General features: G+C 42.6%; 1 long non-coding RNA gene across 1 annotated transcript in view; it reads left to right on the top strand.

Moving 5' to 3' along the window:
• Positions 1 to 8,123: 8,123 nt before the first annotated feature.
• LOC147752504 (uncharacterized) overlaps positions 8,124 to 10,013 on the top strand; it is a 6,117-nt gene continuing 4,227 nt past the window's right edge. Inside the window, exon 1 of the long non-coding RNA XR_015313931.1 lies at positions 8,124 to 8,188. This is a non-coding gene — a long non-coding RNA (uncharacterized LOC147752504). The remainder of the gene's footprint in view (positions 8,189 to 10,013) is intronic.

Genomic DNA, 10,013 nt, shown 5'->3' with positions numbered 1-10,013 from the left:
AAAGCCTCGTGGGAAAATTATCTCATAAGAGAATTAATAGCGAAATCGGCCGACCCATCGTTCATTGGCAACTTCAGGGTTCAACTTTTAGGGTTCAACTTAAGGAACGCTCGCTGCCACGAAAACTCGAAGCACAACTATTTGTCGGCATTTGCACGCTTTTCCACGATCGATAACGTGACGAAATATTGGTCCGCCATTTAATATATTAAGCACTAAGAAAATAACACTATATAGTGGGGAGATGATCCAGCTCGGCGATAGTGTTGCTCTTGAGAGCACGTGGCACGCATAACGGAGAGCCTAGGCAATGGCAAATGCCAAGCGGGACAACAAGGCATGACTTCGCTGAAGCGTTGAAAAGGCCGGCTGCCTGTCTCTTAACTGCTGCTGGCTTCCCACTGTATTGTTTTTATTGTCTGTTTCATCATCGTATTCATCACTATCACCGCTGTCATCGCCGTTATTGTCGGCGGCGTCATGGGGGCGTCCATGGCTGTACCGACGTGGGATGAAATAGTGGAAGCGAGAGGCAAAATAAGGATATGTGGCTTCGAAAAAGGACGGAAATGGAAAAGATACTAGGACGAGAGAAGAGAGAACGGCAACCGCTCGCAATATAGTGGGAAGTTAGCGACGAAAGATTCCAGACGAGCTCAGGATGCCAAATAGTTGCAACAGGAGCTCTTCGGCCAATTCCTGTCACTTCTAATATTCGCATCTACTTCTTTTTCACTCTGTATTTAAGACGACACTATTTATTATTGGGCAGTTACCGGAGCGTGGTTGTTACGCAGGTCTCACGCAGCGTTGCAAGTAGTCTCTCGCTACATGCACTGGTTTGGCAGGCCGGAACGCTGTGTTTGAAAGAGAGAGAAAAGTGAAAAGTGCTTGAATACTGGACGATCGTCCACTCGCCTCGCGGTACGTCACGTATGTATGACGCTACACCATCGAACCACATTTGAGGCACATGGAATAGCGAGCTGCTGAAGTGGGGTGAGGCGAGACGCGGCAACAGGCTCGGTGCGTCCCGTCAGAAGGCTGCCAGTAGCGTATTCTTTGGATAGGCCCAGACGCAGATATGCTGTCGCCCAATACTACTTACAGTTCGGTTCACTGACAGCTTCGGGACAGATCTGAATGGTTGGGCTGATGGTAATTAACAGCGATGCGGAAATGAAGGCATATGGCCATGCGCATTTTTGTTAACGTAACGGAGAGAGAAAGAAGATTACAAGTTGATAATTGCTTGGATTATTTGTATTGTTCAAATGTTCCAGTCCGCTCTAAATACAAACCGTTTCATAGACCTTTTCAATATATTTGATACGTCTTCTCTTAAACATGACCAAAAAATAGAAAATGGCTGCACCCGTTTGCGACTGTGTAGCGTTCGATCGGAATAATTCCATGTCGTCGCTGAAAATAGCAACAACGCTTGGGGTTGTTTCATCTGATTTGCTCAGTTGATATTGATATCCTTAAATTCTATACAATTTTAACCGTTGACCGTTGTTCTACGCTGACCTAGTCGGCGATCTAATATTGTCCATATGTATCTATGTACTGTACGCGTTCACCTGTAAAAAGAAACAACCCTACTGTTATTAATCGTCCGATAGCATATATATGTGACTTTGGAAAAAAGTACTTGCCGGGGACCCGTCGGGTCTCTGCTCGGACGATTAGATATGCCAAGAACTCGAATATAAGTGCGTCTAGTCGTGCGTCATTTACTCTATCCTACGATTATGTGTGCGTGACTTTCATAGGAGATCGATTAGAATCTGTCTACCGAGACCGGCCTCATCCTCTATGTCGTTGCCACTACCGTGAATGCTGCCCGTCGGCTTGCTAGCATGGCGGTAGTCGCCACTTCTGCGAGCGGTTGCGATGTCGAAATGAGCTCTTGCCCCGGCCCCGAATGTGCACGCACTGTTCGACATGGCTGCGTACATCGACAACGAAAAGGCTAGAAGAAAGCTGCGGTGGCGCCAACGACAGCAGCAGGAACGGAATGACGGAGTGATATTTAAAGCGTCTGCTCTCGAAATCCCACGATCTCTCACTTCAGCTTTTTTATTTTACCCCACTTCTTCTCTCTCCCTATGCCAATGCACGTGTCTCTCTCTGTCCTTCTGTTGGTGTCTTCCCTATCTCTACCGCTCATTCGCTAGAGCATTGAAACACTTTTGTCTCTCTTTCTTCGAAAATACACATATAGCCCTTCCGACAGCAGCTGTGCCCATTTCCGTTTTGACCCGAGACTCGCGTCCAGTAGACGCTCCTTCACACAGCAGTCTCGCGCTTTGGCTCTATTATAATAGACACCAGAATCCGTCGAGTGAATTTGATTCCTTCACCACTTGACTTTTCGTTTAGGTATAGACGCCGTTGACTTTTACGCACCACGGTCGCCTGAATCCTCGCTATGTGGTTAAAGGAAGGTTATTCAGCATTCTTCTAGGCTGCTTCCACTCTGCGCAGCAGCTAAAAGACATAGCAATTCTCCACTGTACCCCTGCACTTACCCTCATCAAGTTCGGTCTTCTCTCACATGAAACTGTTTGCTTCGCGCTTTATACCCGGGCACTTCTGACCTGTAGCAAAATAGGACGTTACCGTCGCAGATCTAAGCCAGCCAAATTTAAACTTCAAGATCGCCCCAAAACAAGATCCAGGGACCTGTGCAAGACATGAGAAGATTATACTTACCTACAGACCCAAGATGATAAACACCCGATGGCAATTACCAGCAAAAAGTGATCTGTGGAAAAATCAATTAATTACGCAAAGCATAGAAACGAGGCGACACATTTAAATGTGTCTAATGTGAACCAAGATGCACCGACCCTTCATCTATCAGGATATATCATGCTTTTGCTTTTCATTTATCAAGCGAATTTATCTTTTCAACGCACGACATATAGAAATGGAGGCAGCCATTTTACCAACGCGATGACCTATTTGCTGAAGGGTGCGAATGAATACGCCTAAAGTAAACCTGTGGGTCGATGCTTGTATCGTGATATTCACTCATCGGTAAGCTATAAAGCACCAACTGTGCTTCTAGCTTCCATAACTATAATTTGATTATTACTCGCTACCGCCTTTTCGACGCTGTCAACATGCAACGCCTATGGTCACCAACCAGACCGAACCCTGTGTTAAGTTCCGCCCCGTTTGGCTGGCTTTAACGAACTTTATTATTGTTCTGTTAAAGGCATCCGCAATCCATGATATCTCTGATCGGGCGTCGACTCCGTCAGAAGTAAAATAAAGTTGATAGACACGGGTCTAGGTCGATGCGATCATGTTTTTAATCGTTTATGCATCGGAATTGCCAACTTTTCATAGCTTTGTTAAGCTTGTCCGCTAAACAGCCGCATTGCTTGAAATATCCTCTCCGAATTTCTTAGCTCGTATTGTTGAGGTTGGGCGGTAGTTTGCTACTTTGTTGTCGGCCATGGACGATCGTTTTTAAATTTATTAAGAGATTCATCTATAAAATTTGATGTCAGCAGAAGGAATCTCGGGTTAACGTAACGTATATTGACACACAATACTTGTTCCCACATAACCCAACATGTTACTTACGATTTCGAAAATCCTAGTCCTCTGAATCGAACTGTTTTTATACTGCAACAAACAAAAGGTTTTGGACGTAAATTTTCGAAGCTGTAGTAACACAGCCCCCTTCTAACTCTATGATAGTTGCCCTATATTAATAGTGTTGTATGTTGGGCTAAAAAACGAAGTCGCTTGCTTTAAACACTTCGGCCATTACTTTTTAGAGATCGACCCTTATGAGCACAACGACGGTCAGGACAAGTAACAGAGAAGAGAGCGCAAAGAAGGTACTAGGAATATAAGCAGCCGAGTTGCGACTGGCAGGATTGTTGTTTACTGATAATTTAAGCAAGACAACTCAGGGTAGAATTAAAGGAGAGCGATGGACAGCTGCTTCAATGAAAAACATGAGTAGGGATTGGCGATGACAGAAATTTCAATCACCGATTTCGTCCTGTGTGAGCGACGCGTCGTCATGTAAACAGGCAAGGTCCTTCACGAGGATTCACATTGTTCTTACCACGGCTGTCAACGTTACCCGAAAATATGACGAAAATATATACGTTAAGTCCGAGCGCACGAGTTCACGTATGCTTGTCGGACACGGGGGAATCACTATATCGGATGTTAAATATGAATACTTTAGCTTTCGTCTTTTACTTTAGCTTTAGATTCGTGCGTTCATACGTACAGCTGTTGGCGCATTTTGTGATGGGAGCCAGCCGTCTGTCTGATGGAACGCCTCATGGCGATACCGCACGTAGGACTCGAAACACAGAGATTATTGGTACGCGCTTGACAGCGTTACCCATATATATGCCCCAAGATATGCCTTAGACTCGTCTTTGCTTCGAGCCAATTCTCTCTTGATCAATGTATCGATCTACCCAACGGTTGATCATATTCGATTAGCAGCAGTCCAAGGGTTGGTGTAACGCTTTGGACCATCCACAACACTTCCCATCCTCTCTAAGACGCTGCGGTATATGTTCCACTGGGCTAGCGAATGGATATATACGACGGTCACCGTAAAAGTGTTTCAGTGCCCGTTCCACAGTTCTTCGGAAGTTTTAATATCTACCGGTTCTGTCGAAGCAGTAGGATCTGATCGGGACTTCACAGCCTTAATCGATTAGCGATGTCTTTAGTAATTAAGAAATGCGCTACATGTTCAATGCTATTCCTCGATTGTTTTAATCAACTTGTCTACGCACTTCAAATTAGATGCGAGGCTGGACCACATTTCTGAGAGGAACTTATAGGAGATGAGGTTTTATCCTGAATTAGGGTTAGGGTTATATGTGATCCTTAACCCGGAGAAAAATCGTCTTGTATATGTAACCAGAGAGGATTGTAACGGTATATTGTACTCTTATCCTGTTCGAGCTTAGGTCGTTCATTCTGTTTTTAGCGCTTGACTAGTTTATCGTAGAAAAAGGCTTGAAACGATGCCAACAAAGTACTTTGATGGGACAACCCAATTTTGCTATATAAAAGCAAAAACATTATAACAATAGACAGTGATTGAATCTAAGCGTTTACAAAACCGCACTTTGCCTTTATCTAGTTTCCATTTTTGAAACAAGGTACTGCGAGAAAAGCTGTAAACCTTCCATATCGAAGTTTCTAAGTGAAAAAACCATGAAGATCAAAGAAGTACCCTTACTGTACATTGCGGTTGTGCGACATAACAACTCGAAGTAAGCCATTACGCCTCATAGGACCCCAGTCAAATAACAGCGTCTTATGCTTTCACCATAGAGTTCCATTAATCAAAAATCCTCTATTAACAGGTTGAGCTGGTTTTGTATATACAAGATCACAGTATTGCAAACATGCGTGCACGTTTACGTATACGCTTTGACATCTACATACCGACAGCATCTATCGCCTAGCAAATTTCTTTTTTCTACATGCGATGCCACTACATTCCTATGGCAGGCAGCTAAAAGAAAAAGTACACAAGACAATGGATACGGTTCAGCAGTAGGTACGCTATTCCTCGTAAGCGGCGTTCAGAGCGAATAATAATAAGACAATAATAATGTCCTCAACAAATGGACGGTAATCTGAAGGGCATTCCCGAATGAGCTAGCTTTCAGGTACGTAGTACATAAAGCGTAAGCATGAATTTGTAATAACCTTGGATAGAATATCTTGCGCAATATTGGCTGGTAAGTGAAAACGCTTTACTGAAAGGAACGAATCTACTGGCCTTCTGTTTCCTTTAAACATATGCGTGCCAGAACGGGTGCTTACGCGAAAAGAGCTTTTTCTCATAGGTAGGAAAAGCGAATTTTTTTCAGAGGCAAAATCTGTGGTGCTTAGATCGGCATCGCTTCTCAGCTTTCCGTCTATATCTATTACGTATTCCGTCTAAATATTTTACCTAGATAATTTCCTTCGAAGTCTGCTTTAAGGCATGTCTGTTTTCACCGAAGCTATGATTTTCAATATCGGTTGTGACTAGCTTATGACCAGTGCAAATGATGATACTCTTATGTAATAACGTTGCACTGTATGTGTTCAACTGTCGAAAAATTGAGCAAAATTTCTACATAAAAGTCAACGTCGTTACCCAGTGAGCTCACCACGAATGCCTCGGAAGGATTTGAAGAAAAACGCACTATTATGATGATAAGGATCATAATTAATTTAGTAGAACCGTACTCAAATCTAACCAACCTTAAAGCCGGTGGTGAAATTAGTGTATCTAAATTTGGACGCCTATTGCAAAAGCAGCTTACTCACGACAGTTAATTGAAGTTCTCTTGAACGCTTGCCCATAGCAAGCGTGCCTTCGGTATGGATTGCTTTTTTGCCCTGTGTTATCTCCTAAAGCCTTGCCAATCAAATTTATATAAAACTTCTCCTTACAGCTCGTTCTATGCAGTCCTTCTTTCAAAACGTGTAGCGACTAGATGCGCATATATGTATATACAAACATCAACAAAAAGCGTTTTGCTCTTGAGCTAAGCGCTGACATTTCTTGGGTTCCCTACAAAGCCCTTGACAGCCTCACAAGGTCACCAATTTTGAATGTTGTAGCTCCCATAGGCCCAGAAGATTCTCTGCTGTTGCGTGACTCTTTTCCCATCTTATCCTCATGTTGGTACGATTTCGTACAGTTTGGCTTGCTGGCAAGAGAACCAAGCTGCTCCCGGCGACGAACAAGAGCCAGCGATCAGGCAGTAACACGACCGATAGCTGAACAGGAAAGACCCTTAAACTAAGGCACAAAACTGGTAAGGCGAAAGCAGGAAACAATGGGAAAAGCGGGCTTAATAAGGACAATGACAAGGCTCGAAAGATTACTGGATACCCCTTCAAGTTTACGTTATTGAAATATTGTAGTGCAATATGAAAGTGGTAAGACTCTCATGAAGGCGTATCACTGATACAGAGAGCCCGCTTTTGTCAGACGCCGTTGTTAGAAAGGCTATCGCTGAGAAAGAGGCAGTATCTTTCTTACCTTTTTTGATTTAGAACTGTAATGAGTAGTTCTTCGTGCAGCAACACCAGCGGAAATCATTGTACCGTTAGCCACGGAGACAATGGTAACACTCTTAGATCAGCTATCTGTGTCTCGGGACAACAAAAAGGCTTCGTCGGTCTTGACTAGCCCTTGTGTACATAGGCACAATGCGGCAAATATATTTCAACCAACCCGGTAGGTTGGCCCAACCCACGCTGCAGCTAGAATAATGAACTATTTCACAAAAGCTATAAAGATGGATATAGGAACAGAGGCTATTGCAGAGAGTCTAGTTGATGTAAAATAGAATGTCATTGTAAAGCAGACAACATATCCGAGGAGACCCTGTGATACTATACCAGTACAAATAATACACGATTCGGAATAATAACCGAGGGCTGTTTTTAACTCTATATGTTTATGTGTATGAAGAAGAAACAGGACGCAAGAGCTGTAGCACGTTTAAATATCTTTGCAAGGGTGAATAACGCTCAACTGAAGCGTAAATTTCAACACGCGCACATGTCGAAGCAGAACCTCAACCAGCCGCATAGGTGAGGCATAGGCGCAGACGGCAAGTCGTTCGTAAGCGAAGATAGGGCAAATAGGAGACCTTGTGGAGGGTGCACGGTGTAAAACAAAGGGTTGATATAAATGTATGGCAGCGCAGTACCGACATAGAACACAAGCGGAAAATGAAGCAACGAAAGGATTGTAAAGATGACCAAGGAGGCTGATTGCAAAAGCCGCAGACTAGAACAACGCTATGGGATGATGAGCGAAAGCGGAAGTAGTCGTAGCAAAAGTTCACAAGAATTGGCCATTTTTGCCAATCTGACCCATGCTCCAACACTGAAAATGTACCAATACTAGGAAGTGCTCTACCTTTACCTTACGGAAATCATTCCATTCACAGTATTTGTATATAGCCTGCTATATACTACTGCTGCTAGAGATTTGGGCTCGAAAGGCGACCTTTGATTGCACTCGTAGACTCAGCGGGTGAGTTTCGAGGTTCAAAGTTGTCGTCGCTTCCCGAGCTATACTTTCGCTTTACTATTGCTCTGCCAGCGTCGTCCTCTCTTCGGGTATTCACAAAGAGTTACGCGTATCCCTAGGTCTACGTACATGTTTAAGATAGTGAGTTCACGAAATAATTCATATGTATATATATTCTGTAGATTGCTACTCGCATCATAATTGCCTGTTTCGTTTGAAGAATATTAGGTATATATATAAAAGCAATCATATTCTTTTTTAATAAACATCCCTTACTAACAGCTCAGAAAAAAACAATTAATCATCGTAGCTAAAATGTAGTTCACACTATAATACATACATGGCAGATACAGTAAAACTCGGCGCCAACTTCTTTAACAATCACTTTCAGTGATAGGTTAGAAGATTATATACGTGTATAGTTTGAGGCACAAGTGCTTTCGGCTTATCTTTATGTTCATTTCCTTTATAACCTTTCCGCTTTTTGATTTTTACTATTGAAGATTGCTCTCTTTGCGCTCTAAGTCCGTAATCATTTTGCTGTGCAATAGATGGGATACTACGTCGAGTTAAAGCTGCTCTGACACCGACCTTATTTCAGCCTTCACTGAGGCCGAAGACTGCCGAAGTAGCCTGGAATACTTATGTCGTGAACAGCGAGATCCCTATAATTGGGAACTCTACTCAAACCTGTTCAAATCACAATGTTCAAGGGTGCGTTTTTTTTCATAACTGGAGGTAAAAATTAAGCATCTAAAATTGATGAGGATCGATTGAAAGCGCTTTTGACGTCAGACAGCCGGTTAGTTATTTGTCAGTTGAGCGAGAGATTCAACTGCAGTCATTCATGTGACCATCAGAAGAAACTTCGGATCTATCTAAAAATTATAAGCCTGGGTATTCTATGGTATATATGTTTATATGGATATAATACGAAGCATTGCAAAAAGACACGGCTTTTCGTTGCTTGTTAGCATCTCGCCCGGCACCGAAGGTCACATCGTCGCAGTAACTGATCGTAAGCGGCTAGGAACGGTGTCTTCAGTTGAGAGAAACAAAAAAACATGTAGGTAACTCCGCCTAAGCTCCGAGTGGTTTTAGGCGTCTATCCCAAGTAGATGGCTACCAAGGACATACGTATATGATTTAGTTGCATATTGCAAAAAAGAGCGGATAGATAAGGCAAGATAAGTGCTTTTCGCGACAATGTTGGGGCACACATAGCAAAGATTGCGAAAAGTGTCCTGTCAGGCTCGTTCGTAGCCTTACCCGTTGTAAATTTTGCTCCGACAGATTGTAACCTTTTCTGGTCACTGGAAAATGAAATTACTAATTGTACGTTTGGCGGTGTCAAAGCCCGGATTCTACGAAATGCTAAACATCAGACCTGAAGGTTTCCAGCGAAAAAAAACAAAAAAAAAAAAAAATTCGTTGACAGATAAGAGAACGTTGAGCGAATACATAATCAATTATAAGATAGTGTCAAGGACGTAGTTTTTTTTTTATTTGATCCAGCCGAATATTGCTTCGATGGAATAGAGTGAGTTCGAGCAATATTTTATAATATTTGCTTTACGAAGGCTGTCTCGCGTGCACTAACGCAATTATCCCTATCGGTAGCTTATTGCAGATTCCATCGTTCCTTGCATTTCGGACTACTTTACATTGCGGATTAGTGATGTCATGATGATTCTAAATTGTGCTTCAGCGTTTAGGGCGAAGCAGAAGTCTCTCGAGTCAGTCTGAGAAAAATCACGAAGTTAACAGTTTAAAAATGTCTTTCCTAGATCCATTAAAGATCACAAGCTTTCTTACATATGACTGAATACGTTCTATTAATTAGTGTAGATCAATTTATATGAAGTATAGCTGCACTACACAAATTACCCTCATCTCTTTCTACGTACACATTATTTTATATAAAGCAAATAGAAGATTTAACTGATGGACCAATTTTTTTTACCAA

The sequence above is a fragment of the Varroa jacobsoni genome, unplaced genomic scaffold, assembly GCF_002532875.2.
Source record: "Varroa jacobsoni isolate VJ856 unplaced genomic scaffold, vjacob_1.0 scaffold_1213, whole genome shotgun sequence".
Taxonomy (NCBI): domain Eukaryota; kingdom Metazoa; phylum Arthropoda; class Arachnida; order Mesostigmata; family Varroidae; genus Varroa; species Varroa jacobsoni.
Note: the sequence above shows the minus strand (reverse complement) of the source record. Positions and strands in the feature narration are given on the sequence as shown.